Source organism: Callorhinus ursinus, unplaced genomic scaffold (genome assembly GCF_003265705.2).
Source record: "Callorhinus ursinus isolate GAN/ISIS: 27379988/994484 unplaced genomic scaffold, GSC_fseal_2.0 scaffold27, whole genome shotgun sequence".
Lineage (NCBI taxonomy): Eukaryota > Metazoa > Chordata > Mammalia > Carnivora > Otariidae > Callorhinus > Callorhinus ursinus.
Genome location: NW_027397089.1, coordinates 21,598,321 through 21,625,859, shown reverse-complemented (window position 1 = coordinate 21,625,859; position 27,539 = coordinate 21,598,321). Strand labels below are relative to the sequence as shown.

Genomic DNA, 27,539 nt, shown 5'->3' with positions numbered 1-27,539 from the left:
AAATCAGCACTAATATTCATGGTTAACTGATTTCAAAAAAGGTATCATGTTAATTCAGTGGGAAGAATGATGTCTCATTTTTCTAACAAATAATGCTGGGAAAATTGGATATCCACATAAATAAAATTGACTTTAGACCATTATTTCACACCCTATGCAAAAATTAACTTAAAATTGATGTTAGAGCTAGGCCTATAAAACTTTTAGGATAAAACATAGGAGGGGCGTCTGTGTGGCTCAGGTCCTAATCCCAGGGTCCTGGGATCAAGTCCTCATCGGGCTCCCTGCTCCAAGGGGAACCTGCCTCTGCCTCTCTCTCTCTCAATCTGTTTCTCATGAATAAATAAATAAGATCTTTAAAAAAAAGAATAAAACATAGGAGAAAACTTTTGTAAACTTAGGTTTACAAGTTTAGGTTAGTTAGGTTGGGCAGACCTTTTAAATGAGAAAACTTATGTAAACTTAGGTTAGGCAGACCTTTTAAATACAAACCAAAAGCATGATGCATAAAACTTAGATATTAACAAATTGAAGTACATCAAAACCAAAAACATTTGCTCTACAAATACAAGTCTGATTTCATGATTGCAGAGCTGCAGTAATTAAGTCAATATGGTACTGTGGTTTGCTTCTACAAGTAGATCAGTGGATTAGAAAATAGTATCCAGTGATAGACCCACACATGTATGGTCAGTTCATTTTGACAAAGGAACCAAACAATTCCGTGGGAAATAAAATTCTCTTTAATAAATGATGCTGGGAAACTGAATAATGGTATAAAAAAATGAACTTCAATTTTTACCTCATGCCATATAAAAATTAATTTGAGGTGATCTTAGATTTAAATATAAAAGATAAAACAATGATGCTTCTAAAAAATAATTGGATTATATTTCTGTGACCTTGGGATAAGCCAAGGTTTCTTAGAACATATACATGCACATGCATGTACACACACATACAAAAAGCTAAACAAAAAAGAAAAAAGTGATGAATTATACTTCATGAAAAGACACTATCAGGAAAATTACAGGGGAGGCCTGGGTGGCTCAGTCAGTTAAGCATCTGCCTTCAGCTCAGGTCATGATCCCAGGATCCTGGATCAAGCCCCACGTTGGGCTCTCTGCTCAGTAGGGAGCCTGTTTCTCCTTCTCCCCCTGCTTGTGTTCTCTCTGTCAAATAAATAAATAAAATCTAAAAAAAAAATTACAGTTTGCCATATATATATGTTTATAAATATATAACATATGTTATATATATGAATATATATATATTGCAAAGGGCTGTTTTTTAAATATATGTGTATACACTAAATACTCCTTCAACTCAATTCAAAGAAAACAAACATCTCAATTTAAGGAAAATAAGCAAAAGATTCCAAAAGACCCTTAACAAAAGAAGATGCAATAAACCAATAAAAAGTTGCTCGACATCAATACACATAAGGGAAATGCAAATGTAAACTACTTCAAACCCACTAGAATGCTAAAATTAAAGAAACTGACCATGCTAGATTGTGACTATGATGTGAAGCAACTAGAATTCTCATATATTTCTGCTGAGTGTAAAATAAACCAGCCACTTTGGAAAACTGATAGATAGTTTCTAATAAAGTTATACATACATACTGCCAACAATTCATCTATTCCATTCATGTATTTATTTAACAAAAATTAAACATATGTCCACAAAAAGACTTTAACAAGAATGTTAATACCAACTTTACTCATTAAAGTCCATTACTACTGGAAATAGCTTAAATACAAATCAACAGGGAGATGAATTAAAAAATTGTGGAATATCCATAGAAGAAAGTACCACTTAGCAATAAAAGAAATAAACTTAGCAAAATGAATTAGTCTCAAAAAACTATGATGATTGAAAAAAGAGCTGGGCAAAAAAGAGTATGATTTGTAAAACAAGCAAAACTGAGACAGGAAGCACAAAAGTAGTCTGGAATCTGATCAAAAAAGAACATAAAATAATTTTTGGAGGTGGTAAAATTGTTCTATACTTTATCATGGTCATTGTTTCAAGGAGGTATATAATAGAGCTCATCAAATTACATAAAATGGGTGTGTTATACTATATGTAAGTTATACCTCACTGAAGTTAATATTAAAAATAAATAAATAAAAATGAGGGCAAAATATTTTCAGAGAAACAAACTTCCAGCAGTACCTCACCAGTGGGAACACTGAAGGGTGCTCTTCAAGTAGAAGGAATCTGACTCCAGATAAAAAGTCAGAGATAAGAAATCAGCCTTTCTGTCTCCAGTTTTCCCCATCCATGAGTTAAATAAATCATTCCACTTTTACATTTTTAGAAGACTCATGTTTTCAACTTTTAAAAGTTATACTTTGACTCTTTTCATGGCCAGAGGATTCCCAGGTGGACCCACATGCTGGAGCCAGCAAACTACACTATGCGGCCCAAGGAAAGTCTGTTATAGGCTCTGCAGGCCCAGGCATGGGCATGTCTTGTCCAGGCTCCAAGTAAGTCCCACGTGGCAATAGAATTGGATTTTTACCAACTCTATGTTTCTCTTTCCTTCCTGAATCTGTGTTTTTATTTATGATTCTGAATGTTCAGCAAGTTTGGTTCTGGTTCTAATTTGTGCACTGCTAATATATTATTTCTTATTTGTGACAGCTGTGGTGTACAGACCCTACCATGGTCCCCATGATTACCTCTCCCTAATGTTCACATCCTGCATAATTCCCTCCTTTTAAGTGTGGCATTAAGTGTGTGACTTAGTTCTAGTCTGCAGAATATGGCCAGCATGAAGGGATGTTGCAGATACTTAAGATCCCAAATCAACTGATTTTGAGTTCATTGAAAAGGACACTATCTTTCATGGGCCTGATATAATCAGATTAAACTTCAAAAGAATGATGGGGCCTCCACTGAGTGAGAGACTCTTGCTGGCCTTAAAGAAGTAAGCAGCCCTGCAATGAAGTGCCTATGGAAAGGGCCACAGGAAAACGAATTCTGCCAACAACCTGCATGAACGTGGAGGTGGATTCTTCTCTAGTCAAGCCTACAGATGAGGATGCAACACTGTCAAAATGTTGATTTCAACCTGGTGAGATCCTGAAGCTGAGAACACAGCTAGGTCTTGCCCAGATTCCTGACACAAAAAAACTTTGACATAACAAATATTGTTATTTTTTTTAAGTCAAGTCACTAAATTTCTGGTAATCTGTTGCATAGCAATAACAAATGGATATAGTGACAGTGATTCAGAATTTAGTGTTTTGGTGTATTTGATAGAGAAGATCTCTCTTCCAACAGGTGAGAAATGCTCCACAATTGGTTTGCTAGTTTTTTGTTTATCTGTCTGTGCAAGAATATATCTTGCTTCTTCTGGAAAGGAGAACGTCTGTATTAGTGAATTTTATAACTGTACGAGTGAATTTTTGTGTTCTATATTTATTCTGTCCTGGGGTTGATGTTATACAAAGAAGCAAGCCCTCTGTGTTTCTGTTTGCAATTGACAAAAGCCTTTGCCTATTATTATGAGTATGAAATTTTTGCCTATAGAATAGATTATAAAGTCTCTTATATGAAGTGGCAGTGGCATATAGGAATGCTGTTTGGAGGTTTTGGCAGACCCCTATAGGAGGATCATAGTGTAGGTCCTTAGGATTTTGGAGCAAAGCCCTGCCATCCTCCAAAGCTCACTACTCTCCTTTTGAGAAACAGTTTTTGGCCTGCTACTGGGCCTTAGTAGAGACTGAATGCTTAGCCATGGGCAACCAAGTTACCACATGAATGAGCTTCCCATCATGAATGGGTATTATCTGACCCTCTAAGCCATAAATTTGGACATGGACAGTGACATTCATCATCAAATGGAAGTGATATCTATGTGATTGGGCCTGAGCAGGCCCTAAAGGCACAAGTAAGGTACACAAAGAAGTAGCAAATGCCCATGCCCCCTCTCTGCTACACTGCCTCTCTCTCCCAGTGTGTACCTATGGCCTCATTAAGGAGTTGTCTCTGATCAGTTGCCAGAGGAAGAAAGGACCTGGGCCTGGTTTACAGTGATTCTATCCAATATGCAGGTACCACCCAAAAGTGGACAACTGTAACACTACCACCCTTTTCTTGGATATCCCTGAAGGACTGCAGTGAAAATAAATCCTTCTAGAGGGGAGAATTCCAAGTAATGTACCTGATTGTGTATACCTTTGCTTAGGAGGAGAATTGGACAGGTATTCAATTATATACTCATTCATGGGCTATGGCCAATAGTTTGGCTGGGTGGTCAAGGGCTTGGGTGAAATATGATTAGAAAATTAGTGACAAGAAAATATGAAAAAGATGTTTATAGACAGACCTCTCTGAATAGGCACAAAATGTGAAGGTATTTGTGTCCCATGGGAATGTCCACCAAAGGGTGACCTGAATAAAGGAGGATTTTAAGAATTAAGTGGATAAGATGACAGAGTCTATGAATACATCAGTCTCTTTTCTCAGCCACCTCTGTTCTTGCCCGATAAGCTCATGAATAATGTGGCTCTGGTGGCAGGGATGGAGATTATGCATTGGCTTAGTAACATGAACTTCTGCTTACAATGGCCAACATTGAATGTCTAATCTGCCAGCAAGTGAAACCAACACTGAGTCCCAGATATGGCTCTATTCCCCAGAGTGATCCCCAGAATAATGCCAGTTACCTGGTGGCATTTTGATTATACTGGACTGTTTTAATCAAGGAAGGGACAATGTCTTGTTCTTACTGGAATAGTCACTTACTCTGGATATGGATTTGCCTTCATTGTACACAATGCTTCTGACAAAACTATGATCCATGCACTTACAGAATGCCTTTTCTACAATCAAGTCATTCCACACTGCATTTCTTCTGATCAAGGAACTAACTTCACAGCGAGAGAAGTGTGGTAATGGGCTCCTGTTCATGGAATCCACTGTTCTGACCATGTTCTCATCTTCCTGAAGTAGCTGGCTTGAGAGAATGGTGGAAGGCTCCAAATCACATAGCTCTGAAAGCAAACAGGGCTTGCATTCATGAATCCCACAGGACCAGAGCAAACAAAGGAACAGTTGTTAACTGAGTGCACAATTACCCCCTGTGGCTATGCTCCCTGAGCTTTGCACAGAGGTAGCAGGCAAAAAGCTCATCTCCTAGTGATTCCCTAAGAGGTTTAATTGCACACTTTCCCAGCTGCTGCCTGATAGGTCAGCTTCTAATCAGCCTGTATCTAGGTGCTGACTGGGATTGTCCCAGGAGACCAAAAGAGCTGGTGATATTTCCCTGGCATTCACCCCCTGGCTTGCTCCAACAATAAAAACAAATTGCCAACTTCTCCCTAGAAGGAGTTGGTACACACATCAAATACTGCAACTTTTGCAACCTAAGGGGCTAGCCCTCAAATCATTTAGCTCTGAGAACTAATGGCACCCAGCATTCATGAGTCCCCCAGGACTGCACAAAACATAAAGGTGATTATATTTGGGTGCACAGTCCCTCATAGTAATTATTCCCTCTGGCTCAGCACAGAGTGAGTAGGCAAAAACACCTAGTTTGCAGTTTCTCCCTGATAGGAGCTGGATTGCATATCTCATGTTCTGACATTCACGGCTGCACCTATAAGTTGGGTTTCCAATTAGCCTGCATTAGGGAACTGAGGGGGAAAACAATTAGAACTCACCAGGGAACCCGAACAGTCATATGGGTATTTCCCAAGCTTTGGGAACACTGATGGGCCTTAACACACCCTCATCTACAGGGAGCCACTATGAACAAAAGCAACAGCTTGGACAATTACACAGGTTTGAGAGGCAAAGAGGTTCTCATGCCAAGCTGATGATGAGGTTCATCTACATGAGGCAAGTCTGTCAAAAGTGGGAGAAGTGGGGGCACCTGGGTGGCTCAGTTGGTTGGGCAACTGCCTTTGGCTTGGGTCGTGATCCAGGAGTCCTCAGATCAAGTTCTGCATCGGACTCCTGGCTCAGAGGGGAGTCTGCTTCTCCCTCTGACCCTCTCCCCTCTCATGCTGTTTCTCTTTCTCTCTCTCTCAAATAAATAAATAAAATCTTTAAAAAAAATTTTTTTAAAAAGTGGGAGAAGTGGCTGTTTTATCTCCTGTGTAAAAACCAACACAGTCAAAGAAAATGAAGAAACAGGGGAATATATTTCAAAGAAAAGAACAAGATAAATCTCCAGAAACCAACCTTAATGAAATGGAGATAAGTGATTTACTGGGTAGAAAGTTCAAAATCATGTTTGTAAAGATGTTTATAGGAGGTCAGGATGCATAAAATAAGAATTACAACAAAGAAAAAATATTAAAAACTACCAAATAGAAATCAAGGAGCAGAAGAATAAAAATCATTGAACTGAAAAATTCAAAGAATAGTTCAACAAGACAAATCAAGAGGAAGAAAGGATAGTGAACTCAAAGACAGGGTGGTTGCAGTCATTCAATCAGAAAAACAAAGAGAAAGAATGAAAAAGAGTAAAGATAGTTGAAGAATCTTAAAGCAAACATAATAGTAGACAAAGAAGATCATTATATACTGATAAAGAGGTAAATCCATTAAGAAGAAATACCAATAGTAAATATATAAGCACTAAACATCAAAGCATCCAATTCAACAGCACATTAACAGGATCACACACCTAGCTAACACTACCACAGTAATCATGCTGCAATATATTAATGTACCAAACCAAAACATTGTACACCTCAAACTTATACAATGTTATATGTCAATTATACCTCAATTTTTAAAAAAGGATCATACATCATGAGCAAGTGGGATTTATTTCTCAGATGCAAGGGTGGTTCAACATATTCAAATCCATAAATGTGACATACTACACTAATAGAATGAAAGATAAAAATCATATTATCATCCCTGGCATTCTCCCCCTGGCTTGCTCCAACAATAAAAACAAATTGCCAATAGATGCAAAAAAAAAGCATTTGACAAAATAAAACATCCCCTCATGTTAAAAACTCTCAACAAATTAAGTATAAAAGGAACAGATCTCAAAATAATAAAGGCCATATATAATAAACCTACAGTTAATATCACATCCAGTGGCAAACAGTTAGAAGTTTTTCCTCCAAGATCAAGAGTAAGACAAGAGTGCCCATTCTTACCACTCATATTCAAAATTATACTAGAAGCCTCTGCCAGAGCATTTATGCAAAAATAAGAATCATTATGCAAAAAAGAAATTAAACATCCAAATAAGAAAGGAAGAAGTAAAATTTCCCCTGTTTGTAAATGACATATTATAATATAGAAAATCATAAATAATCCACAAAAAATGATAGAACTAATAAACAAATTCAGTAAAAATGCAGGAGACCAAATCAATATAGAAAAGTCAGTTATGTTTCTATACATTAAAAACAAACTATTGATTGGAAGGGGGGAAAGGGGAGGTTTAAGAAAAAAATCCCAGTACTAACAGCATCAAAAAGAATACTTAGGTATAAGTTTAACCAAGGAGATGAAAAATCTGTACTGAAAACTATAAACTGATGAAAGATATTGAAGAAGACACAAATAAATGGAAGAATAGTCCATGTTCATGAATTGGAAGGATAAATAATGTTAAAATGTACACAACACCATAAAAATCTACAGATTCAATGCAATTCTTAGAAAAATTCCAATGGCATGCTTTGCAGAAATAGAAAAGACAATCTTAAATTTTGTATGGAACCACAAAAGACTCTGAAAAGCCAAAACACTCTTGAGAAAGAAAAACAAAGCTAGAGTCATCACACTTTTTCATTTCAAACCATATTACAGAGGTATAGTAATAAAAACATAATGATATGGGCATGAAAACAGACACATAGATCAATAGCATAGAGTAGTGAGTGCAGAAATAAACCCATGTATATATGGAAAATTAATTTTGGACAATGGCTCCAAGAATATACAATGGGGCAAGGAAATCTCTTCAAAAAATCCACTAGAAAAACAGGATATTTACATGCAAAAGAATTAAATTAGACTCCAGTCTAACACCATACACACAAATTAATTCAAAATAGACTGAAGATTGAACATAACTCTGAAGCCATAAAACTCCTAGAAAAAAAATTGGGATAAGCGCCTTAATATTGGTCTTGGCAAAATGATTTTTTAATATTTGACACCAAACAAAGGCAACAGAGATAAAAATAAATGAGACTATCTCAAACTAAAAATCTTCCACGAAACAAAGGAATCCATCAACAAATCAAAAGGCAACCTATGAAATGAGAGAAAATCACAGATCTGATGAGAGGTTCATATCCAAAATATACACGGCACTCATACAAATCAATTAAAAAAATAATAATCGGGCTTTAAAATAGGTAAAGTTTTTAAATAAACATTTTTCCAAAGAAGACATACAAATGGCCAACAGGTACATGAAAAGGTGCTCAACATCACTGATTAATAGGGAAATACAAGGGGCACCTGGGTGGCTCAGTTGGTTAAGCGACTGCCTTCAGCTCAGGTCATGATCCCAGGGTTCTGGGATCGAGCCCCGCATCGGGCTCCCTGCTCGGCCAGCAGCCTGCTTCTCCCTCTCCCACTCACCGTGCTTGTGTTCCCTCCACACTGTCTCTCTCTCTCTCTCTCTGCTAATTAAATAAATAAATAAAATCTTTAAAAAAAATAGGGAAATACAAATCAAAACCACAATGAGATATCACCTCATACCTCTCAGAATTTCTATTATCAGAATGACAAGAGATAAATTCTGGGAAGGATGTAGAGAAAAGGGAACCCTTGTACACTTAGAGGAAATGTAAATCGGTACAGCCACAGGAGGTTCCTCAGGAAACTAAAAAGAGAACTACCATGTAATTCAGCATTCCCATTTCTGGGTATATATCCAAAGGAAATAAAATCATTATCTCAAAGAGACATGTGTATTCGCATGTTCACTGCAACATTATTCACAATAGCCAAAGTATGGAAATAACCTAAGTGTCTGTTAACAGATCAGTGAATAAATAAAATGTGGTAAGTATATAAACAATGGAATATTATTCTGCGTTTAAAAAGAAAGAAATCCTACCAATTGTGACAACATAGATGGACCTTGAGGGCATTACGCTAAGTGAAATAAACCGGACAGAGAAGATAAGTAACGCATGCTATCACTTATATGTGGAATCTAGAAAGAAAAGCTAAGCCGTTTGAAACAGGAAGTAGAAAAGTGGTTGCCAGGGGCTGGAGGTGGGGGAAATGAGGAGAGGTTTCTACAATGGTACAAACTTCCAGTTATGAAAGGAATAAGTTCTGAGGATGCAGTTTATAGCATGGCAACTACAACTGATAATACTGTATCGTATAACTGATTTTGCTAAGAGAGGAGATCCTAAGCTTTTTCATCAAAGAAAAGTGACCATTTGAAGTGATGAATGTATTAATTTACTTGATTGTGGGAATTCTTTCATATATAAAAAGATCATGTTATACACTTTAAATATATTACAATTTTATTTCTCAATTTTATTTTAATAAAGCTGGAAAATTTTTTAAATAAAAAATTTTTTAAAATCAAAGTAAAGGGTCATGAAAATATTTTCAACACATGATTTCAGAACTTCTATGAGCCATAATTGCAATATGTTTTCTATTATTCCTCTATTTGAATGGAGCTGTTTGTTATGGTTATCCTGTCATTTCAACCCTACATACCACATCTTTGCCAGGAAAATAAATTGTCTTTTAAATTTCTTAATTACCAGATTAATAAGAGACATAACCAAATAAGATGTAGATTTTAAGATCCTGGAATTCAAGAATAATGCTCTAACAATAACACTTTGGGTGATGCTCAGATAGGAATGAGCATATTTTGTATGTGGGAGGAGCCGGAATCATTTAACCAAGAAGGTAAACTAGGATGGATTGCCTCATTTTCCTGAAATTATTTAATCCTCACTGTAGCTATACCCTTTGGATAGTAATCTTTCAGTACCCTCTACCATGGGCAGGGTGACTGCCTTGCCCCTTGGCTTTGAGGTCAGTCATGTAAAATTGCTTTGATGAATTGAGAATTAATAGATGGGACACAGTAAAGATTTGAAATGGCTCCTCCACTGGGGCCAGCCCCATCTTGCTCTTCTTCAATCACCATGAGAACATGCCCAGATTAGTGAACTTGTCTCAGAAGGAAAATGACACTAATGGAATCAAATTTTCCCAGCGATATCCAACCTAAACTGACAACCACCCAAACTGTACCTGACTCCCAGATATATACAGAACTCATTTAAAAATCATTGAAACAGGGTGCCTGGGTGGCTCAGTCGGTTAAGCATCTGCCTTGGGCTCAGGTCATGATCCCAGAGTGCTGGAATCAAGCCATGTGTCGGGCTCCTTGCTCTGTGGAGGGTCTGCTTCTCCCTCTCCCTCTGCCTGCCATTCCTCCTGCTTGTGCACACTCCCTCCCTCTCTCTGTCTCTCAAAATAAATAAATTAAGACTTATTTTAAAAAATCACTGAAACAGCTATTTCTTTTAATATAATCTGTTTTTCTCAGGCTGTTTATAAGATTTTCTCTTGATCTTTGGATTCTTGTAGTGTTTATAAGTTAAATTGTTTTTGTTATCTTGTCTGAGGTTCAGTGGTTTCTTAATCAAAGGATTGAAACATTTTATTAGTTTTGGGAAAATCTCAGCAATATAACTTTCCACCCCTTTTCTCTCTTCTACATTCTAGAACTCCAGACTGTTAGACTTTTTGACTATAACCTTCATGTCTGCTAGCCTGTATTTTCCATTTATTTGGTTCTTTATGCTTCATATTGGATAGTGTGTGAATTTTGTTTGCTAATGATGTTATCAAAATATGAAGGGGGTGCACCTGGGTGGCTCAGCTAGTTAAGTGTCATCTGCCTTCGGCTCAGGTCATAATTTGGGGGTCCTGGGATCACGCTCAGTGGGGAGTTTGCTTCTCCCTCTCCTTCTGCCCCCCACCCCCAGCTCATGCTCTCTCTCTCAAACAAATAATTAAAAATCTTTAGAAAAATATGAAGGAAAGATTCTGTATTATTATATAAAAGCTATATACATGTTCATAGGAAAGTGCAATGTTTGTTTTGCTTGAGGTCATTTTGCCATAAGTTTTAGAAAAAGTAAAGGGAAACCTAGCAATTAAATTACCATAAATAAGCAGGTGGAAGGAGAGGGAGAAGCAAACTCCCCACTGAGCGTGATCCCAGGACCCCCAAATTATGACCTGAGCCGAAGGCAGATGACACTTAACCAGCTGAGCCACCCAGGTGCACCCCCTTCATATTTTGATAACATCATTAGCAAACAAAATTCTTCCACCTGCTTATTTGCATTTCCAGTTACTGTGATTAAATCCGGGTTATTTTATTACAGTAGTCAAAGTAGCACTTTATATACACACACATATCCAAACACTACACTGAATATGTATTATGCTTTACAAATTTACCTTTCTATATCTGTGACTTTTTTTCTCTAACAAAGAACCCAGAAACATTATAGATCCAGTTTGTCCATTTTCATCGTTTCATAGTATTCTATTGTATAAGTATGCCATAGTTTATTTACTCATTTATCATAATGGACATTTGTATGACCTCAATTCCAGCTCTTAAGAAAAGTAGTAATATACACATTTTTGCATATATATCCTGGTGCCCAAGTACCAAACATTCTCCAGTGATTTAAATAGGAGTGCAGTTAATATGTTACAGGATACACATCTTCACCTTCATTACAAAATACCATACTGTTGCACAAAGTTGTTTTTCCCAGTTTTCAATTCTATGAATACTATATGAAACATCCCATTGCTTCGGATCCTTTCTAAAATTAGTAACATCAAACTAATGTTTGTACCTTTATATTTATTAGATTATTATTACACTTACTTTACATTTAACATAATCCCTTTTCTATTCTAATTTTGAATTTAAGTTGAAAAATTGAAAAAATTTTGTTATTCTTTTCCCTATGACCGTGATTACATATATTTCTTCATATTGCATTGGATAGCATATACATTTATTAATGTTCCATATTAGTTTTATAAACTTTCTTCTTTCTGTCTCAAATAATCTGCTGCTGCCAGCTAGCGTTACTATAGCAGTGAAATTTCCCTTAATGAAACATTATATCAGATCACTTTGAGAAAATTTATTAGGTAACAGCATGGGGTAAGGGAAATTATAGTGCTGTTCAACACCTAAAAGGACCTGATAAAAGGAATGTTGAAATTGAAATGAACCTACAAGGACTTCTGTTAAAGTCTTTTCCCTTAGAATATGGAAACTTCTTTAAATGTATTCATTTTCTCAGAATTTAAGATATCACAGTAGTCTTGGGTATCTGTGTTAGCTTGCTATTTCTCAAAATTATTTGCCATTCTTGACCCACTCAGTGCCGTTTGCCAGTCCCATGAACCCGTTTCCCTGCATTCCTAAGATGACTTCTGCTGCCACCACCAGAAAGAGATCTTCATTCCAACTCACATTTCCATCAATATATTTCTGGTGTGGTGCCTCACTGATGGCTTCATAGCTAAACAGTTGCAGGTTGACATCCAGTTAGAGATGTCTGCACCATAATTCCAGAAAGGACAACCAAAATTCTGCTGTGTGATGTAGATGCAGAGACCTTCACAAAAGAATAGTTCCCTCTATTGATACTGTAATTCCAGTGCTAAACCAATTAGTTCTGGGAAGAGATACGAAGCTTCATGAATACCCCTCTTATTATTTAGTCAGGTACTATCTAATTTCCAGAGGAAATGTTAATCAATCTCCACTGATCCTTGAACCAGCTGAAAATGTCCATTTGTGCTAATGATTAAAAGGATGAAGTCAGGTATGAAAACATGCAAATATGAGACATTATTTTCCCCTAAGTTCTACTTTCATCTTCTCTGAGCCATACGTTTGAATGCAAATATTTTAGATTTTGAAGGAAATTGCTAGAAAAAAGTTTTATATAATTATTATTGTCACTCATTCTATCAAGTATTTTTATTGATTCAATGATTTATAGGAATAATTTAATGAAATTAAATTATTTATAGTTCAAAGAACACTCTCATGTTCTAGAACAAATAAGTATAAATAATTGGTTGCATGATATTGTAAGAGCTAAATCAGAACTTATAAGCAACATATGCTGGGAATATACATGAGGAAGCTACAGATGTTACAGTGCAGAATCAACTATTGTTTTATGTGGCTAGGGACATTTAGTTTGAACTTGAGTTCTTTAGAATTTATGAAGAAATAGAGAAAAAGAGCTGATATTCATGATGGTTATAGGGCTTATATAAATTGTCAAAGTGACACGAACAAGCTACATCATGCCTCTAAAGGCAGAAACTGTTTTACAATAATGTATTGGCTATTTCAATTGTAATGGTACTAAGTGCTCTCCGACATCCATGTCCTTGATTGCATTTCTGCTCTTCGTCTGGGCCACAGAGAGACTTACTTCCCAGCCTCCCTCACAGGTGGTTGTGGCGATGTGGCTGAAATCTTAACAATGTCATATGAGTGAAAATTATGTGCATCATTTAAAGGTCCAACCCAACAAAAATCTCCCCATGAACACTCCTCCATACACCTTTTTCTTCCTGGCTGTCAGGAATGGGGATGACCCCGGAATACGTTTGCTCAGCCTAATTCCCAGGGTAACTGTATTGAGAAGGCTCTTCAAACATGAAAAGATCAATTTAAGTCTATATCATGTATGAGTCATTTTATGTTTTGTAGCCTATTTGTGGCAACTTTTTGTCCACCCAGTCTAATGTTGAAATTGGAATTGAGAATATGCTGTTTCGTGTAGATGCATTTGAATAGTGAAGAAACAGAACCAAGAATCCACTCAACCTTCCGATTTTGTGACGGGTTTTGTTTTCATTGCTTTTCCAACCACAATACACTCTATTCATCCATGTCTTCAGTCATTAGCACATCATTTGGACTAACTATTCCCAGGGCTGGCTTTATGGTTTGAGGAGTCAGCAGGAAACAACATAGACATGATCTCCACATGACATTGTGTATATTCTGCTGGGGCAGACAGATGATTAAAAACAAATGAATAAATTAGATGTAGGAATAATTTATCTTAAGGTTTCAATGATGTTAAAATTTCCTAATGTAAAAATCAATTTGGTATGTAAATTCAGTTGCTGAACCAGGTAATACATTTCTTTCTTAAAATAGAATTTGTTATTAATAATACATCAACACACTATTTCATTATTTTCCACAAGACTGTAATAAAACAGATGATGAAGACATTCCCTATAATTATTATATAAACATAACAGATACTATTTTAATATATGCAGAAAGGCCATTATGTACTATCATTTTTTTTTAAGATTTTATTTACTTATTTGTCAGAGAGAAAGAGAGAGCACAGGCAGGGGGAGAGGCAGGCAGAGGGAAAAGCAGGCTTCCCACAGAGCAAGGAGCCCAATGCAGGACTTGATCCCAGGACCCTGGGATCATGACTTGAGCCAAAGGCATACGCATAACTGACTGAGCCACCCAGGCATTCCAGTACCATAAATTTTTACTATTCTTATAATGAACATATTTTTTTAAAGATTTTATTATTTATTTGAGAAAGAAAGAATGAGAGAGAGAGCACAAGCAGGGGGAGGGTCAGAGAGAGAAGCAGTCTCCCCACTGAGCAGGGAGCCCGAAGCAGGACTCGATCCTAGGACTCCAGGATCACGACCTGAGCTGAAGGCAGTCGCTTAACAAACTGAGCCACCCAGGTGCCCATAATGAACATATTTTTAAGACAAGGAAGATCTGAGTCTTGTTATCTGAAGCTTAAAAGAAACTTTTTAGGTAGCAAGAGGGAAAAAATGATTGGCAATTCAGAGATTCAAAGATGAGAACTGAACAATTTGACTTCAGATTTCAACTACCAAAAAGGTCTTCTTCATTCAAAAATTGTAAGAAATGACTCTCCTAGCAGCATATGGGAACATAGAAACATTGAAAGCAAGTCATGCTCATTTTTTTTCTTCCTCAATCCTATCGTAGAACTTGATTTTTTATCCAAGAGTTTACCTACTTGTATTAAATCTCATATTCTTTAGCATTGTTTATTGTACACATACATAAAATGTATTCTAAATATATTTATCACTCTTGAATTTTATTGTGTGCATCTTTCTTTTCCTAATAATAGCTCTGATGGCTTTCCGTTAACCAAGAAAAATTCATGACGGAATAATATCTACCCCAAACATTCATCCTCAATGTGTGATTTACAACTGAATATCATTACCACACAAAAGATTGAAGACTCAAACAATAAAATCTAAATACTGTGGTACATATGTGTGGTGCTGATTACAATGGGAAATAGCAATGGTTTCCTGAGATCAAGTTGTCGGTTCTGGAAAATGCATAAATATAGATCAGAAATTCTTCAATTAGAAGATGATACATAGAATATGTATATGAAATACACATTGCTTCATAATCTTGGAGAAATTTCTTACAATATTTTGTATAATTAGATTGCTTACCTGCAAAAGATGGGTTAATGATATGCTAATCTTATAATCTTTCTCATATTTTTCATAAATACACACTCATACTTTTTGTGATACGCTTAGGTAAAAGACTTTTCTAGAAAGCACTTTAGAAAGTACTCAATGTTATACTCATTAGAAAAAGAGGAAAGAAGTATAAAATGTTATAGACTCCATCAACTTGTTTTCTCCTAGAAAACACATGATGCTCCTCTTATATCCTTTCTTTCAGCGAGCACCTCAGCTGCCACAGAAATGACAGAAAGGCCTCTCTCAGCTTCTTGTTTTCCCAAATCAGGATAAATGAGTGGCTTGAACATGATTCCAATAGCCTTGCAAAGCAGGAGGATCAACTTGTTCGGCAGCCCATTAGAGCTCCAGACTGTGACAATTAGAGTCAGGAAGTAACCTGCTAATAACAAGAGAAAGGAGATCACAGTCTGCATGGCTCTTATGTGGACCTTGGTGCTGGGATCTTGGGATCTTCTACCACTGGATTGCATCTTCTTGAGATGTTTCCACAAGGAAAAGATTAACAGCAGGAAAGATGTCAGGGATATAGCCAAGGGCACAAAATTTGCTAGCGTGAATACAGTCATATTCAAAAGGCTTACAATGTTCCCCAATTTGGTCTGCCTAGCGATGTTTCCTTCATATGCATTTTCTCATATATGCTTACCACTGTGACATGAAAAACCAAAAGAACAAAGACCCCAACAGTATCACAAGAACTATACTTTTAACTTTCCACTTCAGGCGAAGAAAAATAAGGTTAGAGAAATTGGCTATTTTGAACAAATAAAATACGCTGAGGCTAGTACCAAGCCAGATACTAAAATGATTGTTTACCATCCATGCACTATGAACAATAAGTCTTACTTCTAAACTAAATAAAGCTGGATTCAACACAGCTGCAAACCAGTTTATTAACATTACCCAGAACAAACTGATTCTGGAGACCGCCAGAGCAGTGAGAATTTGATCAGCTGAGGACGTCTTTTGTCTCTTGACCCAGACAATGCAGTTCACCACTGCTATGAAGCCACTGGCAAAATTTCCTAGAACAAATTCTGTTATTACTAGGATGGAAAAAAATGCCCGGTAGTAAAGTTACCATGTCTAGGAGGAAAAACAAACCAAAAAGCCAAGTTTAATGTCACTGGTTGTGATTCCTTGAATATTTGGACCTTACGTACTATAGGCAGCTGATCTCTGAGTGTGAAAGTAAAGTTCTTGTTTCTTTTAAGTTCTGTGACTAATGTCAAGCAGGAAAGCACCAGGGTATGCTAATAGATGAGCTCAATGCTGTCTTGATGAAAAACATTGTTATTCCCAAATAGCTAAGTTGACTCCGACTCACACACTGTGTGTCCTTGCCATGGGCTGGATTATTCCATAACTGATGTCAAAGTGAAAGCTGGGATCACATTTGCTAACATGCAAATAAGGACATATTGTTTTGCAATTTGTTCCTTGTTTAACCTTTCCATAATTTGTGTTCACCAACTTTAGTCTTGAGGTAGTAAAATTTAAAAACCCAATACATAGAACAAACAGTGAATGTTCAAACTGTTTCATGGAGCTGGGTTATAGCTAGGATCTACAGCGCTATGGATTTATTATTACTTTTTTAATGCCAGATTTACATAGGAAGAATTCAAGCTTTTCCTATCAAAAGCATCCAGAAAAGACAATTCTCTCTAAAAGCTGGTTGCTGATAACTAATACTTTAAAAAGTTTTATTTATTTACAAGCTCATAAACACACACACACACACACACACACACACACACAAACTCACCCAAATACATATGCATCTCGTGGATGGAATTACTGTCCTATAATTTCCAAAATGTAAAACCAGTGTCAGGAGATCATCCAGTTTAAATCCTCCCTTTCTCCCATGCAGACTTTTCAACCCATTATTTATTTATTTATTTTTAGTTTAGCACCATTTATTAAGTGATCTCAGCTGTTGTTATAGCTGCTGCGTGTCAGCCTGTTCTTAAAACATAAAATGCTCTTCCAATTCCTCTTGTCCAGGACAGAAGGATGTTCCAGGTAGCATGCCAACAGAACAAGAGACTCCAATGATGCCAGCTTCAATGATGGTGCCATCCAGAGAGGGAGAGGGTCATGGCACATGCAACCACGGCTTCCAGAGGTTTTGAAAAAGGAGCCTTTGGGGGCCCAGGCTGCCTGGCATTTTGATGCTGTCGGTGTGGGTTTTGTACTCCATAATGGTGTTGGGAGGTAGGTTAAGCACTCGCCGAAGCGTATCCCAGATTCGGGCTGTGGTTGCTTGGTCACTGGCAGTCTTATTCCATATTGAAATAATGTCCTCCTGAAACCGGAGAGAGACCACAGCCCCACAGATCTCCTCCCCAACCATGAACTGTTCCCCCAACATGGCCAGGATAAGATTCTCCCAGCAACGGGATGCCAAGCCCTTCAGCAGCCAAATAATCCACTTGCCACCATTTTTATTTGCATCATCCTCCCACATGGGTTTAATTCCTTCTTTGAAGAGATGGAAGTCACCATGACCTGTCAGGTCCCCAGGACGTACCATGCGGCTATAAAACCTCCAGAACTGCTCCGCAGAGGCAAAGGTGCCAATCTGTTTGATATTCTGTTCATAGCTCTGTGAGCTGGTGGGACGGCCGGGCATCCTTCTGGAGTACCAGAAAGTATAGTTGTACTGCAGGGGATGCTCTGCTAGTCCAGGAACAACAGCCTTCCTCTTACTGCTGCCCTGACTTTTGTCTCGTTCTGTTTTTTCCTTCTCACCATCTTTCTGTGTGCTGTTTTCTTCATTCTGATCATGGCCCCCACTGTCATCGTCTTTCAATGCGTCGAACTTGTTGTTCAGCCTCTCACCGCCACCGTCGCCACTCTCAACCCATTATTAATAGCTACCAGATATATCTCTCATGCTTAGGGCTTTGATAAAGTTCTTTTTTGAGTCTATTTTATATTCAAATATTAATATTTAATTAAAATATTCAAGAATTTTGTAAACAGTTTTGGCCATTTCAAAAGAACATGTGTTTTCCATTGCCAATTCCAGTATTTTCCATATATGAATATTCAATTTTGTTTTCTCTGTTTAATTCATTTTTGATAACTTCTTTTTTAAGATTAATAGATGTTAAAATCAACTTTTACCCTTGAATTTCATTCAGATTCAGTTTTTGTAGTAATTGTTTTATTTTTTTATTTTTTATTTTTTTAAAGATTTTATTTATTTATTTGATAGAGAGAGAGAGAGAGCACAAGCAGGGAGAGCAGCAGGGGGAGTGGGAGAGGGAGAAGCAAGCTCCCTGCTGAGCAAGGAGCCTGATGCGGAACTCAATCCCAGGACCCTGGGATGATGACCTGAGCCGAAGGCAGATGCTTAATCAACTGAACCACTCAGGCGCCCCTGTAGTAGTTGTTTTTAGCAGAGGATCTTGAGCCGGACTGCCAGGATGAGAAACCCAGATTGTCTGCTTCATACATCTCTGATCTTGGACGCTGTTCTGAAACTACTCTCTGCCTCATTATGATCATCAGCACAGTGCAGATAGTAATGATATCCTTTCCCAGTGGTCTTTGTGAGGAGTTTGTATACTATATTCCACCTTGCCTGTCTGGTACAGAAAGGGCAGGAATGTTGTTCCTTAGTCATTTGATCCTGTGTTGTTTGATACACTAAAGTTAACCAACCATAACTTCCATTTAGGAATAGAATGTAGCAAATTGAAAAAAGAAAGATTCCCCCTCCAATAACAAGCAGGATAAAGAGAGCAAATTGCCAAAATTGTATTTGAAATTCATCATAAAGCTGTGCAAGAAGGGAAGACCACCTGAACTAAAAACTGGAATACAGAGTCTTCTCAGGTAAAGAGATGATCTATATATTCAGTGCAATTCCTCTCAAATCCCGGCAGGGATTTGATATATATATAATATGGAATATTATGCAGCCATCAAAAGGAATGAGATCTTGCCATTTGCAACGACGTGGATGGAACTGGAGGGTGTTATGCTGAGTGAAATAAGTCAATCAGAGAAAGACATGTATCATATGACCTCACTGATATGAGAAATTCTTAATCTCAGGAAACAAACTGAGGCTTGCTGGAGTGGAGGTGGGGTGGGAGGGATGGGGTGGCTGGATGATAGACATTGGGGAGGGTATGTGCTATGGTGAGCGCTGTGAATTGTGCAAAACTGTTGAATCACAGATCTGTATCTCTGAAACAAATAATGTAATATATGTTAAGAAAAAAAAAACAAAAAAAGAAGAAGATAGCAGGAGTGGAAGAATGAAGGGGGAGAAATCAGAGGGGGAGACGAACCATGACAGACAATGGACTCTGAAAAACAAACTGAGGGTTCTAGAGGGGAGGAGGTGGGAGGATGGGTTAGCCTGGTGATGGGTATTAAAGAGGGCACGTTCTGCGTGGAGCACTGGGTGTTATATGCAAACAATGAATCATGGAATACTACATCAAAAACTAATGATGTAATGTATGGTGATTAACATAACAATAAAAAATTTAAAGAAAAAAAGATAGTGCAGTATTCTCATGCAGCTAGATATATATATATTAATGAAACACAATTGAGAGTCCAGTTTAATATTTACATTCATGGTCAATTTGTTACTGAGCCCGGTTGGGCTGCCTGTCGCTCGAAAGGCCATTACTCAAGAGATGAGATTTTGTTTGTTTTATTTTTTAAGGTTTTTATTTATTTATTTGAGAGAGAGCATGTGCATACAGCAGGGAAGGGCAGAGGGAGAGGGAAAGAATCTCAAGCAGACTCCCTGCTGAGCATGGAGCCCGACACAGAGCTCGATCTCAGGACCTTGAGCTCATGACTTGAGCTGAAATCGGGAGTCAGACACTTAACTGACTGAGCCACTCAGGTGCCCCTCAAGAGAGGAGTTTTTGATTGGAAAGGAACATGAGCTTTGTTCAGGAGACTAGCAACCTGGGGAGAAGGCCGACTCTTGTTCAAAGCCAACTCAGAGATTTCTGCCTGGCCCAGGGTTTTTAAAGGGGTTTAGGGTAGTTACTCAGCAAAAGGAGTGCAGTGGCCTGCAACATTTCTTGATTATGTGCAGACCCCATGATGCCAGCTACACACGTGATCTCAGTGCAAGGGGGTCATGCCGGGGGTCCGGTTCTTATTCCGTGATGTTTAGGAGGACTCTGTTCTTTCAGCAAAGGAGGGCAAGGTCTCCTGATACACAAAAGAAGTTCAGTAAAATAATTTGTGACCTAAAAGAGGAAAAACATTTTGCTAAAAAGTTGCTACGTTAATCAGAAAGCCAAGGTGGCTTCATATAGACTTGCTGGCTGCGGTGGCCTCGGAAAGTTCCGGTCCTTTACTCCTCAAGGCCAGTGGCCTACAAATCTCAAGAAAAATAAATTAGTTCTTTCACAGATCAAGGGCCTTAAGTCAGTAAGTAAGGAGGGTGTTAACTTGAAGCAAGTGAACCCTTAAGACCAGCTGGAGTGCTGCTACAAATGAATTCAAGAAAGGTATCAAGGCAATCAAGGGGAGACATGATCTTTCTTTTGTATCCACAAACGAAGCTGGGACAATTAAATATCCACATTCATAGAGATAAATTTAGACCCTTATTTCATACCATACACAAAATTAACCCAAAATTGATTGTAGAACCTAAATGTAAGAGGAACAACTATAAACTTTAGAAAAAAACATAAAAGAAAATTTTGTAAACTTGAGTTAGTCAGACTTCTTAGATACAACATCAAAAGCACAATTCATAAAATTAATAAGCTAATAAATTGGACTGTGTCGAAATTGAAAACTTTTGTTCCCTATGATGTTCACACCCTAATTCCCTCCCCTTAAACATGGGCAGGACTTGTGACTTATTTCTAGCCTGCAGAATATGGCCAGCATGAAGGAATGTTGCAGATACTTAGGATCCCAAATCCCTAATTCTGAGTTAATTAAAAGGGAGATTATCCTTCACGGGCTTGATGTTATCAGGTAAAGCTTCAAAAGAGTGGCTGGGCCTCCACTGAGTGAGAGACTCTTGCTGGCCTTAAGTAAGTAAGCAGCCATGTGATGAAGTACACACGGAAAGGACCACAAGAAAATGAATTCTGCCAACAACCCGTGTGAACTTGGGACTGGATTCTTCAGCCAAGCCTGCAGATGAGAATACAGTTCGTCAAAATGTTGGTTTTTAACTTGGTGAGATCCTGAAGCTGAGAACACAGATAAGCTTTGCCCAGACTCCTGACCCAAAAAAGCTATGAGATAATAAATGTGTGTTTGCATGCACCCCAATGTTTATAGCAGCAATGTCCACAATAGCCAAACTATGGAAAGAGCCCAGATGTCCATCAACAGATGAATGGATAAAGAAGATGTGGTATATATACACAATGGAATATTATTCAGCCCACAAAAAAGTGAAATCTTACCATTTGCAATGACATTGATGGAACTAGAGGGTATTATGCTAAGTGAAATAAGTCAATCAGAGAAAGACAATTATCATATGATCTCACTCTTATGTGGAATTTAAGAAACAAAACAAATGAACATAGGGGAAGGGAGGGGAAAATAAAATAAGACAAAATCAGAGAGGGAGACAAACCGTAAGAGACTCTTAACTATAAGAAACAAACTGAGGCTGCTGGAGGGGAGGTGGGTGGAAGGATGGGGTAACTGGGTGATGGACATCAAAGAGGGCAAGTGATGTAATGAGCACTGGGTGTTATATGCAACTGATGACTCACTAAACTCTACCTCTGAAACTAATAATACACTATGTTAATTAATTGATTTTAAATAAAAAAAGAAAAAGACAAAGATCAAACTACCCAATACAGATCAACCAAAAAATAAATAAATAAAAATAAATGTGTGTTTGCTTGTTTGTTTGTTTGTTTTATTTAACGCACTAAATTTCTGGTAATCTGTTGCACAGAAAGAGCAAATGAATACAATGACAGTGATTCAGAATTTAGTGTTTTGGTCTATTTGATAGAGAAGATATCTATTCTATCAGATGAGAAATGCTCCACAATTTGGTTTGCTAGTTTTTTTGTTGTTGTTGTTTATCTGTTTGTCAATTTGTGCAAGAATATATCTTGCTTCTTCTGGAAAGGAGAATGTCTGTATTAGTGAATTTTACAACTGTACAAGTGAATTTTTGTGTTCTATATTTATTCTGTCCCTGGGCTGATATTATACAAAGAAGCAAGCCCTCTGTGTTTCTGTTTGCAACTGACAAAAGCCTTTGCCTGTTATTGTGAGTATGAAATTTTTGCCCACCTCTGGATACTCTTATGCAAGGAATTTTGTTCTAAGTGCTTTACAGAGTTTAAGAAACACTTATTAAAATGTAACATTTGAGAATTCCCGGAGAATGAAGAAATGGACCTTCTACTACTTTAAATATGCTCATCCATTTAAAAAAAAAAAAAAAAAGAAACAAAATCTTTTCTACAAAAACTACTAGTTCAGGAGTGTTTTTCTATAAGAAACCAGGCTTATATAATCCAAATGATTGCTATAACAGATCAGATTGGCATATGTTTTTCTCTGATTTTTTCAGTGTGGGATATGTTTTACTTGTTTTTTTTTTTTAAGATTTTTTATTTATTTATTTGACAGAGAGAGACACAGCGAGAGAGGGAACACAAGCAGGGAGAGTGGGAGAGGGAGAAACAGGCTTCCCGCTGAGCAGGGAGCCCAGTGCGGGGCTTGATCCCAGGACCCTGGGATCATGACCTGAGCCGAAGGCAGACGCTTAACAACTGAGCCACCCAGGCGCCCCATGTTTTACTTTTTATAAGATTTGGGGTTGTCATTCTAAATTCCTAAAATTCTTGTACTGGTTTACTGATAAGATAAGCTAATATTATGTTCACATGTTAAAATACACAAAAAATGTAAAAGTACATGTTCTAATAAACTGAATAGAAATTATGAAATGTTTTGTGTATCAACAGTAATCGTTTTCTGTAATATATCGGCTTAAAAATGTTCCAAGATTCTTAGTTATATTTAGGACTTTAGACTAATATTAAATTGGGTGATAATCAAAAATCTTTGGATTGTTTCTAGGTAAGATGGAATACTGAAATGTGGTCACCCAACATAGTTGATATATATGTATTCTTATACATATATATTTTTAAATATACATATTCATTTAACAAATTTATATTTTATGCAGTGCATAGAAAATATCTGTGGAAGTATTGCTTACTGAAGCTGTTTGGTCATTACTCTAGGTAAAACATCTTGTGAATGCATTTTACTACTTTTCAGATTTACCTCTTTCTTTTTTCCCATTATTTCATGTAAAGAAAGATTAGTTGCACTACTAGGTATTTATCCAAAGGATACAAAAATAGTGATTCAAAGGGGTACATGCGTCCCAGTGTTTATAGCAGCAATGTCCACAATAGTCAAACTGTGGAAAGAGCTAAGATGTCCATTGACAGATGAATGGAAAAAGAAGGTGTGGTATACACACACACACACACACACACACACACACACACACACACACACAATGGAATATAATGCAGCCATCAAAAGGAATGAAATTTTGCCATTTGCAACAGTGTGGATGGAACTAGAGAGTATTATGCTAAGTGAAATAAGTCAGTCAGAGAAAGATAATTATCATATGATCTCACTCATATGTGGAATTTAAGAAACAAAACAGATGAACCTAGGGGAAAGGAAGGAAAAATAAAATAGGTTAAAAACAGAGAAGAAGACAAACCATAAGAGACTCTGAGCTATAGAGAACAAACTGAGGGTTGCTGGAGGGGAGGTAAGTGGGAGGATGGGGTCACTGGGTGATGGGCATTAAGGAGGGCACATGATGTGATGAGCGTTGGGGGTTATATACAACTGATGAATCACTAAATTCTACCTGGAAATTAATAATACACTATATGTTAACTAACTTGAATTTAAATTTAAAAAAATAAAGATAGATTAGTGATCACTAGTTTTACAGTTTAGTCTATAAATTATAAATTATGGAGAAGAATCATGATGGAAATAAGGGAAGAACTGGCATTGTCCAGAGATCAGGGATTTGGATCAGATGAAACAAGAGCCCATTTTTGGAGCTCCAAGTTTGGTGGTTGGAAATATGACCAAATGCTTTGACACAGCTTACATACATAGATGGTGTGTAATTCCCGTACCCTTCAATATGGGCCTCAGTGGTTTGCTTCAGTAAATAGCATGTCCTAGAACTGACACTGGTGAATCTGCCAGATGAGGTTTAAAAAGCCAGTCATCTTGGGACATCTGCCTTTGAAGCCTTGAGTCACAGTGCTGGAGGACCCATGTGGAAAAACCAAAGAGAAGCAGAGTTGAGATGCCTGAGCTCTTCCAGGGCCCAGCTGCTCGAGTGTTCCTAGTGCAAGCACCTGGAAGAGGCCATCACGATGACTCCAGCAGCCTCATAAGAGACTCAGTGCCAGAACCATGCAGCTGAGTCACTCCTGAATTCCTGACTCTTAGTAACCAAGAGGGGATAGTGATTATTGCTGTTTAAAGCTACTAAGTCTCAGGTGATCTGTAATGAAAACTAGGCATCTAATATAGTAAGGGATAGCTTCTTTTGTTAGATGGGAGCAGGGATTTTTTTTTTTTTTGTCAATTTTAAATGGGGGGTAAGTGGTGAATGTTGGGGAGCCGAAGAAGCAGACTACATCGAACAGTTGTCATTCTCTTCAGTCACCCAAAAGCTGGATCCTACTCCTGGAATCATGCCTTATTCTATCGATCTCTAATTTTATTTTATTTTTTAATTTTATTTAATTTTATGTTATGTTAGTCACCATACAATACGTCATTAGTTTTTGATGTGGTGATCCACGATCCATTGTTTTCGTATGACACCCAGTGCTCCATGCAGTACGTGCCCTCCTTAATACCCATCACTGGGCTAACCCAGCCCCCCACCCCCACCCCTCTAAAACCCTGTTTGTCTCTCAGAGTCCATCGTCTCTCATGGTTCATCTCCCCCTCTGATTCCCCCTCTTCATTTTTCCCTTCCTTCTCCTAATGTCCTCCATGCTGTTCCTTATGATCCACAAATAAGTGAAACCATATGATAATGGACTTTCTCTGCTTGACTTATTTCCCTGAGCATAATCTCCTCCAGTTCCATCCATGTTGATGTAAAAGTTGGGTATTCATCCTTTCTGATGGCTGAGTAATATTCCACTGTATAGATGGACCACATCTTCTTTATCCATTCATCTGTTGAAGGGCATCTCGGCTCTTTCCACAGTTTGGCTATTGCGGACATTGCTGCTATGAACATTCGATCTCTAATTTTAGAGAACTAAATTGAAATACTTCCCCAGCCTCCCTTGAAATTATGAAAGCTCCTGGCATGGCTTTTTGATGTGCCAACTAGGCATTTTCTAGAATGTGCTGATGGTGTCCTACAAGGGAGACCCATTCAGGAGAGCTATCGGGCAGGGGGAGGCCAACAGCCATCTACAGCACACACACACCTTTTTCCTGTTGCCCATTCAGATGTTAGCCAAGGCCCTAGGTCCTAGGAAAGGATTTTTCAGATGTAATTAAGGTCTCAAATCAGTTGATTTTGAGTTAATCAGAGAGGAGGCTATCCAGAAGGGGCCTGACTTAATCAGATAGACTAGGCCATCCCAAAGGTTAAGAGACTCCAAGCAGCAGAAAGAGAGCTTGTGATCTTCCCTTCCTAACTGCCAACCACTTGACTTTGGGTTCAAACATTAGACAGCCTGGCAAAGAGTGCTCAGCCAGCCCCCAGGGTCCTGCAAGACAATTCCAGGTAATAAATCCTAGTGGTTCTGCTTCTCTAGTTCAACCCTGACTGATACAACACACATTGTGGGATCTATCTCCATTGTATTAGTATTGTACTACTGCACTGCATAACAAATTAATCTCCTGTAAACCTTGGCAGCTTAAAACAACACTTACGTATTACCTCACAATTCCTGTGTGCCAGGAATCTGGGCACAGCTTCGCTAGATGCCAGTGGCTCAAGGATTCTCACCAGGCTGAAGACAAATTATCCATCATCTCCAAATTATCCATCATCTCGAGACTCAACTGGGGGCTGATGCACTTCCAAGCCCACGCACTTGGCTATTGGCAGTTTTCAGGAATTCACTAGCTATTGACTTCTATCCTGTTCTAGCTAGAACAGGCTTCTTGTCTTATAGTCCTCTCCATGGGGTAGCTCACAATATGGCATCTGGCTTCCCTGAGTCTGAGGAAACAGAGAGCAACTATATTAGTTTGCTAGGGCTGCTATAACAAAATACCACAGATGTGGTGGCTTAAAAAAACAAATTTATTTTCTCACAATTCTGGAGACTGGAAGTCCAAGATCAAAGTGTCAGCAAGCTCACTTTTGTCAGAAGCCTCTCTCCTTGACTGGTAGATGGATGGCCACCTCCTCAATGTGTCCTTATATGGTTGATCCTTTGCCTGTGTTTTCTGTGTTCTAATCTCTTCTTATGAGGACACTCAGCATATCGGATTAGGGCCCACCCTAATGAAACCATTTTAACTTAATTACCTTTTTCAAAGCCCTATCTTCAAATACAGTCACATTCTGAAGTACATGTGAATTTTGGGGGGACACAAGTCAGCCCTTAACAAGCACCTAAGACAAGTATAACTTAACATTATGCCCTACACATCTGCTATATTTTGTTCATTAGGAGGGAGTTACTAAGTCTACCTCATACTCAAGGTTACTGATTATATAAGGGCACAAACACCAGAAGGCTGAATCATTGGAAGCCAACTCAAGGCTGTGTATCACACTCATTTGAAGGGGGAAAAATAAATCATTGAGACAGTCACTTTCCCAGGCCTCCTTGAGATTATATGTGAGATTATGGCTGAGGCTTTATCAAATAGAAGCTAGTAGGCAAAGAAACAGGGACTATACAGAATCTAGTGTGCAA

General features: G+C 37.8%; 2 pseudogenes; both read right to left on the bottom strand.

Annotated features, from left to right (window-relative positions):
• Nucleotides 1–15,632: 15,632 nt before the first annotated feature.
• LOC112830037 (taste receptor type 2 member 50-like) lies at nt 15,633–16,659 on the bottom strand (annotated as a pseudogene).
• Nucleotides 16,660–17,506: 847 nt separating this feature from the next.
• On the bottom strand, nt 17,507–26,661 carry LOC112830036 (eukaryotic translation initiation factor 4E type 2 pseudogene; annotated as a pseudogene).
• Nucleotides 26,662–27,539: the final 878 nt, after the last annotated feature.